At 50.9% G+C, this 20,763-nt stretch overlaps 1 protein-coding gene across 4 annotated transcripts in view; it reads right to left on the bottom strand.

Annotated features, from left to right (window-relative positions):
• The window catches only part of ACTN1 (actinin alpha 1), a 105,501-nt gene that overhangs the window by 62,952 nt on the left and 21,786 nt on the right, over positions 1-20,763 (bottom strand). The window lies entirely within an intron of this gene.

Here is a 20,763-nt window from a genome sequence, read left to right as displayed (position 1 = left end):
CCCCACCCTCACTTTCAGTCCATTTGATACCATTTGGCTCCTTTTTTGGCAGAACAGTCACTGTCCTTGTAAAGTTTTTTAGATCATAAAGTTAGTGGTTTTCAAAAAAAAAAAGAAAAAAGAAAAGTCTGTCTGGGAATATATACATTTAATTGTCATGTCAGACCTCTAGGATAGGATACAGAGGACTTCCCATTTCTCTGGGATTATTTGGCAAGGGTGGGACAAGGCTCAGGTATTATGGAGGAGGAAAAAGGATGTTCTAAAATAAACATAAAAAATGAAAAAATTATCCCATCTATTTAAAAGAATGGGTTTGAGAATAAAATAAGATATAATATAGGGAAAAGGCTCTGAAGAACTTTAAAGTGCCTTATCAGTGTAAAATCTTAAAGGAAGTCATAATTAGGGAGCAGGACATGAGGATACACCAGCAATCACACACATCTCCCCAATAATTAAGACAGCAAACTGCTAACTGGGTAAGATGAAAGGCTGTGCTCTGGCCAAGTGACCCCAGGAAATCACCCAAATGAGCTTCTACGCTTCCTGAAAATGGTACACAGCTTCCTATACAAGCCAGCTTCTCATCTGATGGTCATTCTTCTCCCTGAGTAGAGCACCCAGGACTCTGGTCTAGGCTCATCGAGTCAAAAACAAACTCGCCAGCCTCCCCAGGCAAGCACCCTGCCAGCCCAAGCCAGCCCCCTGCTGTGCGGGCAGGGTGTGTGAACAAGCAGGGTCCTTGGAGAAGGCCAGGCCAGCACCTGTGCTCACGGTTGAGTTCCCCGGCAGCATCCACTGATGTTGAAGACGTTACTGAGGTGCAGCCAGGGGGCGTGCTGGAATCCCTCTGACCCCCATACAAGTATGGCCAGTCTGGCCAGGGCGTGGGCCCTGGGTGGTTTGTCTAAGCAAAGACCTGCCCAGAAGTGATCTCAGATGCCCAGTGTTCTGGCAAGGTAAATAGGAGTATCTGGCTAACTTATCAGGGGCTGACTGCCAGCCCTTCAAAGCCAGCCGTCAGCTGGTTCATGCGCTGATGAAAAGCAGAGTCTTCGGGAACATCTCCACCCAGATCTGCCTACTTCCCACCCACCTGGGAGTGGCTGCTGAAAAAGCTGACAACCGCCAGGCCTCTGCTGAGACCCAGCACTGCTCTAACAGCCTGTCCCCAGGACATGTGAGTGCTGGGGTTCTGGAGATTCAGAGTGCAGGGGACTGGGGGTGCACCTTGGACTTTGGAACAGGACAGACCTAGGCTCCAGTGCCAGCCCACACCTCACATTAGATCTGTCTGCTTGGACAGGAGATTTAATCCTAGCCTCAGGATCCCTATCTGTAAAATGGGGATAACAAGACCTACAATGGCACAGAATGAAAGAGGACCAAATTAGACCCTATGTCCTGAAAGACTTAGCCTGGTGCTGCGTCCACAACAGACACTTAAACAATGTTAACCCAGCAGGTCCTCACCACTCACTGGCTGTGTGGCTTTAGTTAAACGGTCTAGGCGTCAACTGCCTCACCTTACAAATGGGGATAAAGAACATCACCACTTTGTGAAGATTATGACAATGGAAGCAAAACAGCCAGCAAGATACCCCGGACACATCAGGAGCCTAGTCAATGTCAGCGGTCAGCATGCTCTCACTTCCCATCCACTGTCTATTTAATCAAAGTTAATCATTCACAGAGCAAGAAAGAAGTCCTGTTGTTTTTTTTCCCCATTGATGAGAGAACTCTGAGACGGGCCTCTGGCCAAGAGGAGGAGACGGGGAGGGGGGAGTGGAGCCTGCATTTCCTGGTTTACACCCATCTACAGCCCATTTCAAAAGACATAGCACCAGACACCCAGAGGGTCACCAGGGCCAAGAAGCAGGGGGCCCGCAGCTTTTTCTGGGAGGCTGTTTGACCTAACAAAGGCACCCTGCTTGAGAGGGCTCCTGGGCCACCATGAGACTCCGATCTGGCCTTCCTGCCATCCAAGGCCCCCCAGAAGGCAGACTGCCCAGCTCCTTCTTGCCTGGTACAGGTGGAACCTATGGGCTCCCAGGAGAAATTACAGCCACTTTAAAACAGGTGGATACACGATCCTAGTGAAGAAACAGGTCTGTCCTTTTAGCTCCTCGCCAATGAAGAGTCAACTGCCTCAGCCAGTCTGTCACCATCCACAGCCTCACCCCTCCCAGGGACCCAAGGGCCCACCCCAACTGCTAGCCACCAGCTAGCTCTGTCCAGTACTTGCAACTGGGCCTCCCAGAGCCTTGGTTCTCACATCGATAAAGACTTCTGTAGGCCAGAATGATGGTGAAAATAGTAATAATAAAATAAAGATAAAATGAGCCTGCAGCCCATAAGGTAGTCATGAGGGAGGGCTCTGTGAGCTAGTGCAAAGGGCTCAGTCTCCTACCAGATGCAGACCAAGCACTCACTAGATGTTAAAACACAAAAGCACCTATGAAGACAGAAAGCAGCTTGATTAGTGGTTTCCTAGGGCTGGGAACGGAGGAGTTGGGGGGAAGTGATAGCTAAGGGGTACAGAATATCTTTCTAAGGTGATAAAAATGTTCAAAACTGATGGCAAAAATAGCTGCCCATTTATGTGACTATCCTAAAAACCATGAAGTTGTTTAAATGGGTGAACTGTATGGGTATGTGAATTACATCTCAATAAAGCTGTTATTTCTCTTTTAAACTAAAATGTTCCAGGACCCCGCTAAGCCTTTTATATCAAGATGTGGTTTTGTTTTTAACCCATTTGGCCCATTGGAAAGAAACCAGGCTCAAAGACAGGCCCTGGACCAGAGCCCTCTCAGGGGACTGATGTAATTGAGCTAGTTCAGCTACTGAACAGTGGCTGGTAAGCCTGCTGAGATGAGGATTACTAAATGGGAGGAGCTGGTCTTCGAAGCAGAGTGGCACCCGCTCCGGGAGGCCAGTGTGAGAACAGCCTCCTCCCCAGTCCTCCAGGGTTACAGTTTGGTCCTGCTGTAACCCCTCCCCCATGTCTGGAGTCTGATTCTGGCCCTTGCAGGTCTGAGAGCACACAGGCCTCAGCAGGCTGTAGCTCCCAGCAGTGGCCAGCACATTCCTTCCCCAAAGAAGGAAAAGCCACCAAAAGTGAGGTCATTTGGTTTTTTTGGCACAGATGCTGAGATCTCTGGGTCACTCAATTCCATAGAGAACTCCCCCAGCTGACAGGGATTTGGCCCAGCCTGCTACTCATACAATATGGGAACCTGGGCTCTGGCAGACTCTGGCCCCTAACTTGACCCCTCCATGTAGTTGAGGTATGACCCTCAATCTTTCAGCTTGAAACCTCCATGGTCTTATCTGTGGAATGGGATGATGAAATCCACCCCTCCTGGGGTTGGGCTAAGAATTAAACAGCACAAAACTAGACTTACGGTGGGGGCTCAAAAATTAAATAAGGCTGGCTCTGGTATCTCACACCAGCAATCCCAGCACTTTGGGAGGCTGAGGCAGGAGGATTGCCTGAGGCCAGGAGATCAAGGCCAGCATGGGCAACATAGCAAGACCCTGTCTCTACTAAAAAAAAAAAAAGAAAGAAAAAAAATTACCTTCCGTCCTCTCCCCAGGGTCATTTCTCCTGAATGTGCCTTGTTGACCAGAAACAAGGAACCTGCCTAGATTCCAAACCCCTGTGTGGAGGCTCCTCTCCAAAGGTCAAACCACTTATCATTACAAATTTGCAAGAAAGAAAGAGTTCCTGCTTGGACAAGGAAGTTTTCCAAGTCTCCTTTCTGTGCCCCTAAAATAATCTCCCAGCAGGAGCTTCTGTCCTGGTCTGTCCCACAGTCCACCCCTGGGTCACCCAGACCCCTCAAAGCACCTCCTTGGGCATAGTGACTGGGAACTCTGACCCCCATGGTGGTTCCGGTCACCAGGCTGTCAGCTGGAGCATCAGCTCTGTCAACTGCTTTTGGGGACTTGGGAGGGGTTCCTGGAGGCCCCAGAGGACAGATTACTGCACCTCTTTAAAAGGGGCATGAAGCCCCTGAAGAGCAGCCAGGGTCCAAAATCTGGGCTCACAGTGACTGGCCCAGTGACAGAACAGGAGAAGCCGGGCAGAAAAAATAGAAAAAAGAACAGCAGAATAATTCAGTGCAATGGTTCTCAAACTTGAACATGTAAACTTGAATATTTACCAGAATCACCTGGAGGGCTTGTTAAAACACAGATTGTTGGGCCCCACCACCAGTTTCTGATTCCAAAGTTCTGGGCAGGCAAAGAAACTGCATTTCTAACAAGTATCCAGGTGATGCTGATGCTGCCGGTCCAGAGACCACACTCTGAGGACCAAGGCTTAGTGGCTAAGAATGGATTTGGGCACAGAAGAGCTGGGTTCAATATGGGTCTGCCACTTACTAACCTTGGAACCTAAGCAAGTTCTTGACCTTTCTGAGCCTCGGTTTCCTCATCTGTAAAACAGGGATAATACCTTTCTCAACTGGGTTGGTAAGGAGTTTCAATGAGATAATCTATGCAAAAAGCCCAGCACACCCTAAGTAGTTAATAGTGTCTGGAGTTCATTACTAAAGTACAAGAGAGACAAGAGAAACAGTGCTCATGGAAAGGCATGAGACAAAAAGAACGACTCCAGGAACATGGAACTGCCCTTGTCTACTAAACGGTCCCAGGTAGCATCAAGGGATCATGGGGGACACCTTGGCGCCCAGTGTGTTCCTTCATCTGGGCCAGCAGGACCCAGCAGGCACTGCACCCCAACCTGACTCAGTCAAAACGTGATCAATAGGACCTCAGCACTGATCCAGCCCAAACTCCAAGCCAATGCCACAGTGCCACCCACCTCCTCCCTGAGGGACAACCACCCAGCAGCAGCCACATGACTTTGCAAAGGAATTCTCAAAGCTCCAGGGAACCCAAGCCCGCAGGATGCCAGAGATACTAGGGGATGAGGCAACAAGTTCAGCAACTGTGGAAGCATCACAAGCCACCACAAGTCACACTAGTGATTTGCACCCCAGGGGTGGGACTGGAGCAGACACCCCCAGGGAGCAGAACTTCCTGCAGGAACCTACGCAACAGGCAAAAAACTCTGTCTCTACAACAAATTTAAAAATGTTAGCCAGGCATGATGGTGCACCCCTATAGTTCCAGCTACCCGGGAGGCTGAGGTGGGAGGATCACCCCAGCCCAGGGAGGTCGCGGCTGCAGTGAGCCGTAATCACGCCACTGCACTCCAACCTGGGAGACAGTGACACCCCATCTCAAAAAAAAAGAACTTCCTGCAGGGACTGAGGCATTAACGGGCTGTATCTATAAACTGCCACTCCTTACAGAAAGGTTTTCTGCAGAGCATCACCACGATTCTCAACACCACCCAGGAGGAAGTTTCTGGTTCCAAGAGAGCTGACTGGAGGAGGGGAGCAGTCTTGGCACTTGGAGAGTTCCTCTTCAGCTGCAGCTCAAAACTAAAATGCATCTCTTTACACCTAATAGACTGGCAAACGATTAGAAAGGTGATTATGCCAAATGTTGGTGGGGTTGAGGGATCCGGAAGCCCTCATGCCCGGCTGGTGGAGAGTAGACTGTACAGCCATTTTAGGGAGTAACTCAGCACCGTTATCAGGAAATTCCCTGCAACCGGGCAATTCCCTGCTTAATGCAATCTCACACAGCTGCACTGGGATGTATGGGAGAATGTTCATCGTTGCCTCATTTGTGTCAGCGGGAGAGCAGCTGGGGACAATCTGCATATCCATCACAGGAGATTGTAGGATAAAATGTGATGGACACACAGTGGCCTTGCATGGCCCCGAGATGACACTGGGCCATGACGGAGGAGCCTAACGACCTCAATTCTCTTCACCTGAGGTTACGCAACACAAAGTTTCTTCTCCCAAAACACAAACACACAGATTAGCACATTAAAAAGCAGCACAGAAACCCTCACCCAGGCCCAGGACAACGTGACCCAGTGCCATCACTGCCCTCCTGGCCTGTCCACTAGGCCGGAGGTGGTCTGGGGTGTCAACAGCCCGGCAGGCTGAGCAGCTCGCCAACACCTTGGTATGGCCAGCCCGGCTTGAGGGACAGGGCGGCAAGGTATCAGCAAGCAGGGAGCAGCAAGCTGAGGAACAGGAATGTGTCTGTGGAAACTTCCATTTCCAGAAGGGTGGGAAGAAGGGCAGCTGCAGGCAGATCTGTCCACCTCTGCTGAGAAGCCCAGGGACCTCTGGGTAGCGCGGGGCAGGACGGGACAAGGGGCTTCCGCCTGTGGTCAGTGTATTCACAGTCCTCTTCAAAGATCAAAGAGATCCACGCCTGCTGTTCCCCACCAGCACCGGGGCTCCTAGGCTTCACTTCAGACACTGCAGCAAGGGCAGCCCTGGGGTGCTTTCCGCTCCCCAGCCTCCTCCCCGCGACCTTGAAAGATCAGTGTTCCATCCTCAGTTTCAAGATGGGGACACTGACGGCAACGTGGACTTCAGGGTGCCCCAAGGGGAGGTGAGGGAAAGAGAAGGAATCATATCCTAGGGTTGCTCAAAGATGTTGGCTACCATTATAACCCTCAGTGAGTGCTCACTCACTGTTATCAACACCCACGAGGCATGCGCCATCTCAGCGAATCCATTCAACAATTCTAGGTTAAAGGAACAAAGAACAGGACACCAAAGGCCAGTTCCCCATAGTCACACAGCTAGCAAGAGGCAGAACTGAGGTGTGAACTAGATCAGTTAAAGCCTGAGCCTGCTCCACTCTGCTGGAAGGCTAAACTCTTCCAGGCCAGCCTTCAGCTTCCGCTCAGGCTGGGGAATGATGGGGACACATCCAGCTCTGCCCACCAGCCTGCACCAGTCCCTGCTCAGTCTCAAGCCACACGGGCACCCGCTCAGCTGTGCCCAGGCAGTCCCTGAGCCCAATGGACTGGGGACGAGAGCCACAAGGCAGCCCAGGACACTTCAACGCTTAAAGCCAGCCATGAGAGGAGACTGTGGACCTGCTGGCCCCCTGGGGATGCAGAATGGGCCCAGCAGGTTTTTCTTCCAGGTCTCAGTTTTAGGGAGATGGAAAGAGGGTTTGAATTCTGTCTTGGGTTTCTGAACACAAAGGCCATTGAGAAAGACCGATGAATAATTAAAGGAGCCGCCAAGCCGATGATGTGTGCCAGAGTGTGGGCAACTGGCTTGCTAGGGCTTGGACTGGCCCGATGTTGGCAGCCTCCCTCACGCAGGCCACTGCAGATTCTACAGACTCGCCCAGGCTCCAGGCCTCCCCTGCCAGACAGCTGCAGCCAGATTCATTCGTTCCTTCCTTCCATAAATTCTTACTGAGCACTCACTCTGTATCAGGGACTGGGGTTACATCATGGGCAAATACAGGCACTGTCCTGAGTCATGGAACCTGCAGTCTAATGGAGAAGACAAACAGTAAGCAAAGATTTTATCAATGAGTGTATTTTTGTACACTAAGATCCAGTGCCTATAGGAAAGGTCCTGGAAGGCATGAGGTAAAACAGGACCCTGAACTGATCCTGGGGGGCTGTGGGGGGGGCAATATGTCTGATCACTGCCCCAAGGAAGTCAGTGAATCTATAAGGCTGAGGAGTATTAGATGAAAAGTTTGTAAATGTGAAGGGGGCCCACATAACCTGTCATCCAAACCAAGGTACCAGGGGGTCTACTAATAATTAACACCAGCATAACAGGTATAGGCAGAGCTGTAGGTCACCCTATGCGTGTGTGGGGCTGGGCAACATGGTGAAACCCCATCTCTACTAAAAATACAAAATTAGCCGGGTGTGGTGGCACATGCCTGTAATCCCAGCTACTCAAAAGGCTAAGGTAGGAGAATCACTTGAACCCAGGAGAGGTTGCAGTGAGCCTACTGCACCACTAAACTCCAGCCTGGGCAACAGAGCAAGACTCTGGCTCAGAAAAAAAAAAAAAAAAGAAAGAAAGAAAAGAAGAAGAAGAAAACAAACAAACAGCAAAGGCCCCAGAGAAAACAGAGTAAGGTCTGTTCAAAAAACTGAAAAAAAAAAAAAAAAAGTCACAGTGCAGGAGGGAAGGAGAGGGTGCCAGAGACTGGAGATCAACTAGCCACATGGGTGTTCGGGTGCCTGCAGCTGTTGTTTCTCCTGAGAGCAGTGGAAGTCACCGAAGACATTTTATTTTAGCTGAAAGAAACGAATGGGGCTGTGGCGGGCTGAGCTGGGGGTGCGAATCAGACGCTGGTTACATAATTCCACCTGCATCTTGGAAAGAGACCTCTAAATGCCATGGGAAGGGCAGATTAGAGATGGAAAAGAGTGGCTGAAAAGAGACCAAGCACGAGATCATGAAAAGGTCCCAGCCAGAGACAAAGGGAGCCAGTCCAGGGTGGCAGTGGAGGAGACGGAGAAGCAGGTGGATACAAGAGATACTCAGGAGAGACGGGGAGGAGGGGCAGAGACCACACCCAGATTTTCAGACCTGAGCCAACAGAAGGAGGAACAGGCAGAGAGGCCACAGCTTTGCACCCATACTCCCTGCCTGCCCAGACACCTGGGGCAGCTCACTGTTCACAACAGTCCCCAAAGGTCCAAAGTCCTGAGGCCGCAGATCTAATTGAAAGGTCTGAGCGGAAGAGCTTCAGAGATCAGGATGTCACTCCCAACCCAAGAGCCCCAAGTGCTCTACCAGTGTCAACCCAATCAATCCTAACCACCCCAGAAGGCATCTCATTTTACAGATGAGAAAACCGAGGCCAAGAGCTCACAAGGTGCCACTCAAGGTCACAGCGAACAGTAGATGCAGGAGCCAGAATTCCACCCGCGGTGGCAGTCGCACACTTTCAACCACAGGCTCAGTCAGCATGACTCTCGCCAGGGCCTGGCAGCAGGTCACCGTGCTCCGGCCACACTCTCACAACTGTCCGTAACAGGGCCCCTCCACTCACAGCCCACCAGCCCACCTCCCCACCACCGATCAAGTCACCCTCTGGGGGTGGGGCCCAGCAGAGGTTGAAATCCTCCTTAAGGGCCTCTTAAAGGTAAACTGGAAAGGATGACATAGTGAGGACCTAAAAGGGGTTTTTTCTAATGAACCAGGCCAACTTCAAGAAGGAGGAAGCAGACAAGGCAGTGGGACCCCAGTGCTTGGCATCATCAGCTGACCCTGGAAATACCTATTCCTCAACTTCCCTTTCTGAACAAGGGAGCCAGCCCTGCCTGTGCTTCTAGAAAACTTCCCAGCCCAACAAAAAAGGCAGAGGAAGAGGGGAGAAGTAGCAGAAGTCCTACCCACAGGACTTCCAGGACTCCACCAGCAGCCCTCAGGAGGAGTCCCAGCCCCTCCCGCTGGGTCCATGCGGCCTAAGACCCTGCCTATGCTCTGACACCTGTGGATTCCCAGCGGCTCTAAGAAGCCCAAGGCCCTGCATGCTCACTGGGGCCCTGGTTTTCAGAAGGCACACCAGGGGAAGCGCCCCAGTGGGGCTCAGGGCTCTGTCCCACCATCCATCCCCCACTTAGTCTCTGCAGGTTCCCAAGGCCATCATGGAGGCCCTCGGCCCTCACCTCCTTCCTGTCACTCCATCTCTCTCCAACCCCACCTTCACCTTTTCCATGCTTTAGTGGAATGTTTGCAGGCACAACACAGCACTGGGAGATCTCAGTTCTAAATCTGCTTCCACCACAAGGAGCTCAGGGCCTCAGGCCAGCCCCTTCAAGCTTCAGTCTCACCTGCAAAGTCTCCCACTTTCCAAGGGGCCATACCTGTCTCATTCCAATGGGCCCCTGTGAAGATGGAATGACACAGCAACTGGCAGAGCAATCTGAGGGAAACGGCATGTCCCAGACTGGCCTGATTATAAAAAAGGTTAAAAGTAGAGACCCCTCACCCCAACAACCACCATTCTGGTTCAGGAGTTCTGGGATGGGACTCACAGATTGGTATTTTAACAAGTAACAAGTACTCCAGGTGAATCCTATAATCAGGCAAGTTTGGGCAACTCTGGGCTACAGAAATGCATAGGAAGTCTGTCTCACCGCACCTCTGTGTGGAGAATAATGGTTCCCTAAAAGCACTCCTTGGCCCATCCACACACAAAATAACACCTGCCCACACTTAGGGAGCCTACCAGGTAAGGGATGCCAACTTGGGTGCTTTACATCCATCATCTCATTTAGTCTCGGCAACAACTCTGCAAGACAGATTGTCTTTATACAGAGGAAGAAACCGAGGCTCAGAATAAGGACCAGCTCAAGGACACAGCAAGTGAGACGGCAGAGCTCGCCTCCACACCAGTGCTGCTGGCTCCAAAGCTGGGTTCTCCCTAACACCCTGCAGTCTCTGCAAGGTGAAATCTTCTGCAGGGAGCGGCCGAACACAGAATGCAGCTCCAAGCAGGGTTCCCGTTCCTATTCCCGCCCCCAAGCCTGGACAGGGCGGTTCCAATCATCCTACAGGAGAAAGGGGCACCCTACTGCATGCAAAGAGAAGCTCTTATTTTCTGTCCCCAGATATGAGGAATACAGGGGTCCTAGAGCCTATCATCTAAAAAGGGAAGTAGGACCCACCTATGAAACAGTCAAATAGCAATCCAGAGCAGTGGGAGTTCTGAGCCACAATGCCTGGTGCTGGAGTGAGGGGCTCCAAGGAAGGGAGCTCGAGGTCAGAGAACACGGTGTATCTGGAATGAAGCCCAAGGCGCCGCCCTCATCACACACGCACATAATCCCTGCTCAGAGAACACAGCTGGCCCAAGCCAGAGTTTAGCAACTCCCATCTCCCTAGGGAGGAAGCAGTTTCCTTCTGCAGGGGAAGCTGCTGCCACCCAACCAGACAACCCCACACGCAGCCTCTCCCAGGGGAGCAGGGCTTGGACAGACAGAAAGCACACAGAGGTCCTAGGAAGTTGGCCTTCTGCAGGGAGTCCTTCCCAGGCCCTTCCACTTAGCAGAGGCACAACGGTGACAAAAGCTGACATTCACTGACACTTATCTATACACTTTATAACAATGACCCCATTTACTCTTCACAACAAGCTTATTAAGAAGTAGGGTTTTCTGGCTGGGCGCGGTGGGCTCACGCCTATAATCCCAGAACTTTGGGAGGCCAAGGTGGGTGGATCACCTGAGGTCAGGAGTCCAAGACCAGCCTGGCCAACATGATGGAACCCCCGTCTCTACTAAAAATGCAAAAATTAGCCAGGCATGGTGGCGTGCGCCTGCAATCCCAGCTACTCGGGAGGCTGAGGCAGGAGAATGGCTTGAACCCGGGAGGCAGAGGTTGCAGTGAGCCGAGATGGTACCACTGCACTCCAGCCTGGGCAAAACAGCAAGACTCCATCTCAAAAAAAAAAGAAGGTTTTCTGATCCCTGTTTTAGAGATGGAAATACAGGCTCGAGAAGGTTAAGTAAGCCGGCTAGCAAAGAGCAGGCCCCAAACCAAAAGCCAGGAGTTCTCCAATGCCAAATCCCAAATTATTCTCATGGCCTCTCTTTCTCTCTAACTGAGCATCCAGGAAGTACAGGCTACCAGACCAGCCACTACCAGGCCACAAAGAAAAACAACCAGCAGCTCTGCTCTCAGAGAGCTGTGATCTAGCTGACACAACAGACACACTGCCTCCTGAGGCGCACGGGGCACCCAAAAGACAGCCGCGTGCAGATCTCTGCCGGGCGGGGGTCAGAGCAGCTCGTAATGCAGCTTGAACCAGTGAGTCCACAGAGACCAGTCAGCTGTGCACAGGGCTCCGGTGAGGCGCCGCTCTGGGGCCCAACTTGGTGAAAGCAGGAATCAGGACAGGAGCTCCTGCTCTGTTAGCAAGAAACAGAATTTTCCTCCAAAGGAAGCTAGGAAGTTTTGCATTAGTCTCTGCAATTCACGGGCCAAAACTCTTTCTCACACTAACCCTCTGGGAGAGCCTCGGAGAGAAAAACAGCCCAGGACAGGAAGAACTGGGGGCAGGGTGAGGGGGAGGTCATAAGAAGAATGGGGCTCTAGGTCCCAAAGTAAGCTCGGGGTCCCCATGCCTCCCCAGGGCTCCCAGAAGGCTGCATCCCCCTTCCCCGATTCCAAAACAGGAGGAGGTTGGGAGGAAGGAAGGGTGGGGACCTGGCCCAAAAACGCCCTACTGCACCACAAGATTCCAAAACTTTTCATTAGCCCTGCAGCTCCACAGAGTGCCCTCGGGGACCCAAATGGCCAGGCCAGCCCTAGCCTCTGCAGACAGCTACTGTGGCAGGCCTGGCGCTGGCAGGGGGAAGGGGTGGTATCCAAAGCCCTCTGCTGACCTGTCAACACTGCCCAGGGGACCCAAGGTGCCTGAGAAGCACAACCAGTAACCGCATAAAATATAACAATACTACTTCTGAGCATATACACAAAAAAATTAAATGCAGGGACTCAAACAGGTATTTGTACACCCAAGTTCACAGCAGCACTGTTCACAATGGCCAAAAGGGGGGAACAACCCAAATGTCCATCAACAGATGAATGGAGAAACCAAACGTGGTCATACATACAACGGACCATGATTCAGCCTTAAAAAGGGAGGAAATTCTGATACATGCTGCAATATGGACCAAACTTCAAGACATTCTGCTGAGTGAAAATAACCCAGACACAAAAGAATAAATGCCATATGATTCTGCTTACATGGGGCCCCTAGAGCAGTCAAATTCATAGAGGCAGAAAGTAGAATGGAGTTGTCAGGGCTGGGGGTCAGGGGGAATTGTTAATGGGTACAGAGTTTCAGTTTTATAAGATGAAAAGAGTTCAGAAGATGGGGCTGGGCGCAGTGGCTCACACCTGTAATCCCAGCACTTTGGGAGGCCGAGGTGGGCGGATCACAAGGTCAGGAGTTCGAGACCAGCCTAGCCAATATAATGAAACCCTGTTTTCTACTAAAAATACAAAAATTAGCCAGGTGTAGTGGCGGGTGCCTGTAATCCCAGCTACTTGGGAGGCTGAGGCAGGAGAATCACTTGAACCGGAGAGGAGGAGGTTGCAGTGATCCGAGATTGCGCCACTGTACTCCAGCCTGGGTGACAGAGTGAGTCGTTGTCTCAAAAAAAAAAAAAAAAAGGAGTTCAGGAGATGGATGGTGGTGATGGTTGCGCAACAACGTACATGTACTTAATGCTGCTGAACTGTACATACACTTCAAAATGGCTAAAATGGTAAATATCATATTATGTATCTTTTACCATAATATATATGCATGTGTGTGTGTATATATATATAAATCAAACATATAAAATCTTATCTGTGGTATAGAAAAATAACAGTGTTACCTGTGGGGAGTTTTTTATTTTACCACAAGCATGTCAAACTTGAGACCGTTCTCCTGCCTCAGCCTGTCGCGTAGGCTGGACTGCAGTGGTATGATCTCGGCTCACTCCAAGCCACGCCTCGCTGGTTTTTTCCATTCTCTGTAAAGACATGGTTTCCGATCTACTGACCTTGTGATCCGGCTGCCTTGGCCTCCCAAAGTGCTGGGATTACAGGCGTGAGCCACCACACCTGGCCCTAAGCATGTCAAACTTTTATCATAAAACAGATATTGAAGACTTGTAAATCAAAAACATTTTAAATTGTGATTCAGGAGGGTGTTTAAGACCTCCAGTTAGAGGGGGGCAATGTTATCACCTGCCTGCTCTCCTTGCCACCAGCACCAGCCTGCCTGCAGAAGGCCAAGAAACTCTCCCAAGAAGCAATGAAGGCAGACGAACAGCGGGGCAGCTGGATGGCACAGGCCTTCCCTGGTCCCCCGCCTTTTGAGAAACAGTGGCAGGGAAGCGCCACCCATGGCCAGAGGCAACAGGGTGACGGGCAGGCTCCTCCCTGGACCCTGACTCCAGGGTGACTCAGGCACTGGTTTCCCCGGAAGGAAGTGAGCCAGCCAACTCTCTTTTTCCTTTTCTAGGAAGACACAAGGGAATGACTTGGCCCAATCCCAGGGGCCCAGCCTTTTTACTCAGACTGTTATGGAGAAACCACCCCACCATCCTCCACTACAAGAGAGGAAGCCAGAGTGAGGAGGGAGAGAAAGAGGAAACAGCTCATGCCACGGAGGAAGATACAGAAAGGGGGAGGCACAATGGACAAGACAGGGCCTTCTCTTTCTAACCTCAACTCCCAACATAAACGCCCAAGGAGGGATGCATGGAAGCTCTGCAACCCCACAGACTTGGGCTCTGGTCCTGACGTTCCCGCTGACTAGCTGTGTGCCTTTGACTCTGTTTCCCCATCTCTAACGTGAAGGTGATGCAATATTTGATATCCAAGGCCCCTTTCGGCTCTGAAACTCCAGGCTCCTGTAAGAGCTGGGTGACGGGCTGGGGCTGAGAAAGGCCTGGAGAAGACTGGACATGGTCTTGGAACAGGCAGAACTTTGGGTGTGGAGACTCGTGCCTGGTAGCCCTCCCAGAAGTAATGGCTCTAAGTGCAGCACCGGCGTCCCCACCCTCAGGCCAAGCAACCCCATCATTCAATCACTCATTCATTCGTTCGTTCATTCATTCAAGATTTTCTAAACTCTTACCCTGTGCCAGGTACTATACTAATGCTGGCAAACAGCAGTGAACAAGCGCAGTCATGTGAACTTCCCATTGGGTCTGAAGATCTTTCACCCTATTCCCTGTCCCCAGGGCCGGCCCTTTGAGGGAGTAGAGCATGGAAGAGCCACACAAACAGTAGCCAAAAGGGAAGCCACACGGAGCCAGGAAAAGAGCAGTGAGCCAAGCTGAGAGCTGGGGGAGGTCTGGTTCAGTCTCCAGCTCTCCGGGCCTCAGTTTCTTTATCTGACAGAGGGGGCTGGATCTGGTTTCTGTGGGACCTTCCAGCGCTGGCAGTCTAGACATCCTAGGGATTGACTCAACTTCTCAATCCTGGGATCGCCGGAGGGAGGCCTGCTGGAGGCCAGCCCCAGGCAGCTTCTGACAGGTCCCAGCTTGGACTCCGAAGCAGCACTGACCCACCCGGGATCCTGTGGGCTGCAGACAGACCGAGGTGACAGGCAGCCAACGGCAGGGAGTTCTGGGGCACAAAGGATAGAGCTTCAGCCTGGCAAAGTCCAGCTGCTGGAGGCTGTTTGAAAGCAAACATCTGGCTTTAACTGCAGAGATAAAATGGATGTCACATGCAGTTTTCTCCAAGTTGTAACTGTCGGGCTTGGGATGGGGTCAAAGAATGAGAAGGAAGATAGGTATGTGCCCTGTCCCTGTGCCGCAATGCCTAGTAGGGGAAAGCGGCATCCCGCCCACCCCCCATCCCTGCTGGATTTTAACCATAAACACAGCCCTTTTCTGAAGGCATAGGCTTAACACAAACCAGATGCGGTAGGGACTTTCCCCCACCCCCTACCTTGGCCCTAAAATTAAACGTTTAGTATCTTCTCTGCCAAACCTCACTTGAAGGCCGAACCTTAAAGAGCCAGAGACTCCGGTTCTCACCCTCACACACTCTCAATCACATCTCCACTTAAACAAAATGTCAAAGTCCCCCAAATGGAAAGTGTGGATGGGGTGGCCCCCAGGAGGGCCTGACACCCAAGCAGGGCACGGGCAGATTTGAAAGGAGAAGGAACACTGATCCTCTACCACCAGTGACGCCACCAACCCAGAAGGGACAGAAAGGGTTTCCTGAGAGGGTCGGGGGGATGGTTTCCCATCCCTAGGGAGATCTGCCAGTGGAACACAGCCAAGCCACAGGGAGTCAGCCTGCGCACCCATTCCTGTCCCCAGGGGACTCTGGAGATTCCTGGAAGAGCTTATTTCCTGGACTTCAGTTTCCAATCTCTAGAAAACAGGGTGAATAACAGTCATCTTATTTAACGCTGAGCTCACTCACAGCTGTGATGATCTGAAAATCCCTCTTAGGCGAACTCAACTCTGCTGGTCTTCCTAGGTTTCCCCAATGCTGGGCTGGTTGCTTCCCTGTCCTGGAAGCTCTCCTGGTCCTCCTTCCAGCCCCAGCTAAAGGCCCAAACCACTCCACCCACTCCCTACCCTCAGCCTCCATGTCCTCCACTCCATGCCTGAGTCATGCCTCAGCCTCAGCACTAATGAGCGTGCCCAGCCCAGGGACATCTTATCTCGCCAGCAAAGACACATATCCTCTGCCCTTAGGCTCAGAGAACCACATCTTACACTGTGTGTACTCCGCAGAGCCTGGCAGCGCACAACACACACTAAAGGTGCTCAAAGTGGGTGATTCAATCTCACCCAGTTGCCATGACTCCTTAAGAAAAGGGACAAGTGACCGGGCGCGGTGGCTCACGCCTGTAATTCCAGCACTTTGGGAGGCTGAGGCAGGCGGATCACGAGGTCAGGAGTTCCAGACCAGCAGGGCCAATATGGTAAAACCCCGTCTCTACTAAAAATACAAAAAAAAAATTAGCTGGGCGTGGTGGCATGCGCCTGTAGTCCCAGCTATTCGGGAGGCTGAGACAGAAGAATTGCTTGAACCCAGGAGGCGGGGTTGCAGTGAGCCAAGATCGTGCCACTGCACTCCAGCCTGGGCGACACAGCGAGACTCCGTCTCAAAAAAAAAAAAGAAAAGGGACAAGTGATAGTAGAAAAATATTTGAAGAGGAACAATGCTTCAGATAGAAATTCCCTGACTTGCCATAAAATTTAAATACTAATTTTTAAAAATAATGAATCCTCTAGCCTTAACATAGCCATTTGTATTTTTACATATTATCTTCCTTATTTATACTACTTACTACACTAGCTTCCTTATTTACAGTACAATCAATTATAATGTATTACTCTTTAGTGTTCTCCGACTTTCAACAGTCTGTTGAATATTTTGTTCCTGTATAATCTTCCTAATTATCATTTTAAAGGCTGCAAAAATATTACACCACCATGATGTATCAGGATGGATAGTTTGTTAAATTCCTTCCCCAGGGTTAGTTAGATATGGAAGCACTTTTTTCCCCCAGTTTTACTGTTACACACAGAGTATTTATTTATTTATTTATTTATTCTGAAACGGAGTTTTGCTCTTTCACCCAAGCTGGAGTGCAGTGGTGCACTCTTGGCTCACTGCAACCTCCGCCTTCCGGTTTCAAGAGGTTCTCCTACCTTAGCCTCCCAAGTAGCTGGGATTACAGGCGCCCACCACCGAGTCCAGCTAATTTTTGTATTTTTAGTAGAGATGGGGTTTCACCATGTTAGCCAGACTGGTCTTGAACTCCTGACCTCATGATCCGCCCACCTTGGCCTCCCAAAGTGCTGGGATTACAGGCATGAGCCACCACACCCGGCCCACACAGAGAATATTTTTAAGCATGTCTTTCTTTCATTTGGACAGTTTCCTTAGGACACACTCCTGGGGGGTGAAATTACAGGGCTAAAGGGTCTGAGCATTTTCACAGCTTTTGCTGCATCAACAGCCATGATGCTAACCTGAAGGCTGTGCCAACGTGCAACACCTTAAGAAATGAACACATAACTCGCTCTATTAGAACCTTGCCCCGGTCAGACCTTTTTTCTTTTTAAAAATTGTTCCTCAGCTAAGTTGCTTTGACTGGAAGATCTTGCCTTCTCTGGGCCCCCAGATGAAGTGTCCTGGAGATCCTTTTTCTTAAATCTTAGCTTCAAGTCCCAGCTCCTCTTTACTAATCCTTCTCGTCAACCTAGTCCACTCTGATGCAAGCAGACCTATAACAGCTCCCCTGGCAGCCTCCATGCCACACTCAATTCTGTTCCCCCATCATCAGCCTCCCTCTATTTCTGAGCTTCCTGGTCCCCATCTGCACTGTGGCCTCCACATCTCCCCTATGAAGCTCCCACAGGGAAAAAGAGGGAAGCAGCCAGAGGGTTTCTTGACCTAGAGCCTCCAAAATGAACCCCAGGTATGGAGTCAGTAGGAGATTACATGTAAACTGAGTCCTGCAGGCCTCCTAGGCTTCCCATTGCCTGGGAATGTCTCAAGGGAGCTGTCTGAGTCTATCCCAGCAAAACACACAACTGCTGGCAGACCCCCAGGCTGAAATGATCCAGTCTCATGACAATGACTAGGCAGGCGCTCACCGTGTCTAGAGCCAACCCAAAACCCTACTGTCATGCAGTTTGGAAGAAAGCTAGAACCCAGACAACAGTCCACAGTCAGAATTTGGCTCAACTGAGACTAGAGGATCAGAGGTCACTCCGGTGGGCCAACCAGGGAAGCAGGTCGAGGCAGGAAGCAGAAAGTTAAAAAGCCCCCTCTACACAGGAAACCTAACAGAGCTGGGCAGGTCGTTGAAGGACACAGATGTTTGCGCTCAGTGGCAGGGGAGGACCTGCTGAGCAGGGTGAGAGGGATCAGTGGGCAGGGTGGGCCACCTGCCTGATATGGATGGCCCCTCAGAATCCCTGGGATGAATCACTGATCAGCAGGGCCTCCACTGCTAGCACTGCAGTGTTGCTTTAAAGCAGCCTTGCAGAGAGCCAACCAGACCACGTGCTCCAAATCCAAAAGCAGTTTACAACCAGGAAAGCAATAACAGATTGCCTTTCCTTTCTTCACTTTTGCTCTAAGTCATGGGGGTTTGGCGTCCAGAAGAAATACTTGATTCACATTTGGGGGTGGCTAGTGAATTTATGGTCTAAGTCACGAGGAGACAAAGCTTCATTAAGAAGGTCCTGGAGGAAGAGTAAATAAGAGTGAAGGAGTTGGAGCCAGGCACAGTGGCGCACACACTATAGTCCCAGCTACTCAAGAGTCTGAAGCAGGAAGACTGCTTGAGACCAGGGGTCCAAGACTGTAGTGAGCTATGATCATGCCACTGTACTCCAGCCTGGGTTACAGAACGATGAAGACCCTGTCTCAAAAACAAACAAACAAAAAAAGAGGCTGCACAGTGGGTTACTTCTGTATTCCTAGCACTCTGGGAAGCAGAGGGAGGGGGATCGCTTAAGCCCAGGAGTTTGAGACCCACCTGGGCAACATGGTGAGACCCTGTCTCCATTTTCACAAAAAGTGAAAAACATTAAAGGGGGAAAAAAAGTAAAGGAATTGAGTTCGTTTAGCTAAACTCTTTCCATTCAGACTGAGGCAATAATATTCCTCCAGATAATCCTTCATAGGGTTATCTAAAAATTAAGTAGGGCACTTGCTGGAAATGCAGATTTCTGGGCTCTAACCAGAGCATTTGGTTCAGGAGGTCTGGAAAAGGCCCAGGAAGCTACAGTTTTACACAAACCTAGGTGGTCCACAGGCCGTCCTATAAGGAATACAGCCTTGGAGTGAACCTCTCCACTTGGGTAGCAGAGGGTGGACATACCCAGGGGAGCTAGAATATCTACGAGGAAGTTGTGGTCACCTGCAGTGGGTGATCACTGAATACAGCTTAGGCAGGAGGCCCCTCATTGCATGACCCACCTCCAATCCTCATCGCAAAGGAACCTCTCCTTCACAGACCAAAGCACAAGTCAAGTCACTCTTGCCTCCTCAAGTCCCTCTCTCTCTCTCCCCTAGTTACCATGAATCTTAGTTGGACCAGCCTTTAGAGTTCATTGTGGTTTTCTGGGTGGGGAGAGACAAAGCGGGTAGAGTGTCTAACAAACCAGACAGAACAAATCAATCCCAGCCCATCCACATGGCCACAAGCTGGAGGCATCACGAGATCCCACCAGGGAGCTCTTCACCCAAACAACACAAACAGCAGCTGAGACATTCCAGTGGCTTCCCCCTTCTCTGCCCCAAGGAAACGTCCCCAAACCAAGATTCTCGCTGGTGAATCCCATGGTTCCAAAGTTCTAATCATCCACAGCCCCTGGAAATTGGAAAACTGAAAGCTGTTTGCAACTGTGTGTCAGATGGGCTGGCCAGAGGATACACAGCTCTAAAAACATCAAGCATCTATCTTCAAGGCACATCTCTAACAGAGTCTGTCTGAGAGTTCCATGCATGGTAAGAGGGGTTTGGATAAGATGCCATCATTTAGGCATTCATCCTCTCTTCCCCCAAGAGACACCTGTGACCTCCAGCTGTGGTCCCTGCCCAGATCCCACCCAACTGAATGAAACTGCTAGAGCGACAGGAGAGGGGGCCTTCTGTGCATCAGCTCCTATATGCTGAACAATGACTCGGCCATCAGGTGTGCCACTGCTGTGTGCACAGTACCCAGCACACCTGCCGTGCCCATTCTGGCATTTAAAGCCACCCGGGGAACTCTTTGATCAGTCATTACAGTTCCTAAGGACTGAAGCCTCACTCTCTATTTGAGGTCAAGTAATTCCATGAATAGACCATCTTCTTCCTGCCCCATATTCTGGGAAATTCAGTCTGACATGTAACTGCTTAGGTGATGGTGGAGCTACCCAGTAACAGAAGCAACTCTGCGGGTTGCAGGGGGTCAGCAACCCTCAGCCCACAACCAGTGCCCTGGTCAAGAGTTCAGCAAGGCATCTGGCCAGCATGGGAAGGGGTCTCCCTGCCCTGGAAGCTCCCTCCTAATGACAGGGGAGTAGAGGGGCGTGTCTACCTGGCCCAGAGAACGTCTGGTTCAGGGAAGTGAAGAGAGGAAAGTGAGAGACGGCAGGTTTAGGTTCTCATTTATGATCGCTCCCACTTCCCTTCCATTTTACCAAACACCCTGGCTCTCCAGACAAGCCTCAGAGCCAGACAGGAACTTGAGGAATGTGGTCAGGAGTCAGATCTGGACAGCATTTTCCCAGGCGATTCCACCACTTCTCACACTGAAGCGCATCAGCCCGGGGTCCCGACCTCTTAGGTCTCACGCCTGGCAGGTGGTAGCTGTTGAGGAATCTACTAAGAAGCCAATCAGTGA

The sequence above is a fragment of the Hylobates moloch genome, unplaced genomic scaffold (genome assembly GCF_009828535.3).
Source record: "Hylobates moloch isolate HMO894 unplaced genomic scaffold, HMol_V3 SCAFFOLD_16, whole genome shotgun sequence".
NCBI lineage: Eukaryota > Metazoa > Chordata > Mammalia > Primates > Hylobatidae > Hylobates > Hylobates moloch.
Note: the sequence above shows the minus strand (reverse complement) of the source record. Positions and strands in the feature narration are given on the sequence as shown.